The 2,298-nt window shown below is 51.5% G+C and overlaps 1 long non-coding RNA gene across 1 annotated transcript; it reads left to right on the top strand.

The window, feature by feature from the left end:
• The first annotated feature begins 915 nt into the window (after positions 1-915).
• LOC140631561 (uncharacterized) lies at positions 916-1,842 on the top strand. Its single transcript, XR_012029104.1, has 3 exons — positions 916-1,043; positions 1,444-1,499; positions 1,741-1,842. It is a non-coding gene; the product is annotated as an uncharacterized lncRNA (long non-coding RNA).
• Positions 1,843-2,298: the final 456 nt, after the last annotated feature.

Here is a 2,298-nt window from a genome sequence, read left to right as displayed (position 1 = left end):
CAACCCCAGGACCTGGCCCCTGATCATCTTTCCAGCCCCTTCTTTGCACACCTGCTCCAACCACACTGAACCGTTTCTTTTTGTCTTGCTCTAGGCTTCTCTCATCTTTTCTCATGTAGTTCTCTCTGCCAGAACTCTTTTTCTGCCATTCAGTGCCTGACTATCATCCACACCACCTTCAGATTCCAGCTTGCAGGTCATTTCCTTCAGAAAACCTTCCTCAATGACTTGCCTCTTCCAACTAGGCCAGATGGCCATGTTCTATGTTTACCGGTAACCCTGCCCTCCTCTTTTGACCATGCTCATTGTTCTCCCTTTTAAGAAAGGGGACAAAGCTTTGCCTTCCCACCTGATGCCCCAGCACTCAGCACATGGAGCAGCCCCTGGGCATCTAAGAGGTTCCAGATTGGGGTTCCAAGGTAGCAATGTCTCCTTAGAAACCCCTCAGTCCCCCTTCACCTCCTATATACTCACGCTGGACATCTATCCCCACCTCCATTGACCAAGGCTCTCTTGGTCTTAGAGATGTTGTCTAATGAAGTAAGCACATGACAACAGTTTCAAAGGGAAGTTTCTGATCATGAGGTAGGTGCAATTATGTTGTCTTGACACTGGGAGAAAAGTGCACCAGTTCAGGGATCTTCTACTCCGAAAAGATTGATTTGTCCACTCCTGCCCTGTTCAGCCCCTGCTGGCCTGGATCAGAGTTCCTCTTGGGGTCCTCCAGCACCTGGGCTGTCCTTTTGGATTTGCTTGCCCACCTCTCCCACTAGACTGGATCTGATGGAGCTCCATGTCTGAAGCATGGCACGTGGCCAGTGTCCAGCACCTGTTGAATTACTGATTGAATGAATGGCCTAATAAACATAAACATCATAATGAACAGCTCAAACTGAATGTTGCCAAAGGTTGGACCATGGACATGGAGGCTGCCTTGGCTTAGCTTGGATGAACCAGAGGGACCTGCATATGAGCCATGTCCACCTCTGATGGGAGACAAGGATAAGCAATGCTTGCAGATAACAGAAACATCCTGGGATAAGGTGGGGCCTCATTTCCCGTATGTCCCTTCTTCCTGGGGAGTGGTTACTTTCATTCTTGATTCCCATCTGAGTGGGTCATTCGGTGTCCACCCCCTTGTTGGGCTATTATAGGCACCTGCTAACCCAGGTAGCTGCTCCCTATCTCAAGGGACAACCCGCAGACCTACCCTCCTTCAACCTGGGAGATAGGGGAAGCAGGAGATGCCCAGTGTGACCTGTTCCCAATGCTTAGAGTGGAGAGAATGGACCTTGAGGCACAGCAGTGAGTTTTTCCATATTAGCAAGGAGATGGGCAATTAAAATCTGTCAGCACCTCCCATGTGCTAAACACTTTACACACTGTGTGTCTGACCCAATACCAGCCTTACGATGGCTGTTTATCCCCTCTCCCGTTTTACAGATGAGAAAACTGAGGCTCGTGGCGAGGGGGCGAGGGAGCAAAGCAGCAGGCCCAAGGTAACATATCAAATCGGTGGAGGAGCCAGGCTCTCCCTCTGCCCACAGTGCTCCTAGCGCCCTTCTCCCCAGGGCCGGGTGCCCCTGTCCCAGGGCGGCGGGGACGGGTAGTGTGGCCTCCACCCGCACTCGGCTCATGCTGCCCAGTTCTTGCTTCCGCTGCCAAGGACCGGGACCTGATTTGAATTTGGGGTTCTCTCCACTGCAGCCTAACAAAGGTTTTTATTGGAATGCCCCTCAGATTTGCAGACTTTGAAGATGTTTCAACAATGCAGTAAAAGGCAGGTCTTTGCCACAACAAAAGGCAGAAATATCACCAAGGAGTAAACAGAATTCCTTGGCCTCCTCGGAGCATGTGTCAACATCTTTTTCTTCCCCTTCCCCCCCCCTTCTTTTTTTTTTTTCTGTAGATTCAGGGCTTGTCGGGGAGGGCGCCTCCCAGGCACTGGTGGGGTGGGCCGTGGGCCGCCCCGAACCCGGCAGCTCCGCCTCAGAACAGATGCTGGGGCTTTGGTAAACCGAGAAAGCGTAACTGCCGCGAGCCACTCTCCTGACGGCCACAATTACCCACATGGAAAAGCCATTCCACCCCCCCACCCCCCTCGCCCTGCCCCTGGCACACACATGTGGCGTGCGGCGGCTCCACAAACAGGCCTTCCCAGAATGAAAATGTATGTGACATGTACAAAACGGCTTGATTTCAACTGATGGCTGGAAATTAAATGGATTTGAAATGTACATGCTTAAAAACAATTTCGGCGGAAAGCATACCCATTTAATATTGCGTCTCCAAATGAGG

The sequence above is a fragment of the Canis lupus genome, chromosome 4 (assembly GCF_048164855.1).
Source record: "Canis lupus baileyi chromosome 4, mCanLup2.hap1, whole genome shotgun sequence".
Taxonomy (NCBI): Eukaryota; Metazoa; Chordata; class Mammalia; order Carnivora; family Canidae; genus Canis; species Canis lupus.
Note: the sequence above shows the minus strand (reverse complement) of the source record. Positions and strands in the feature narration are given on the sequence as shown.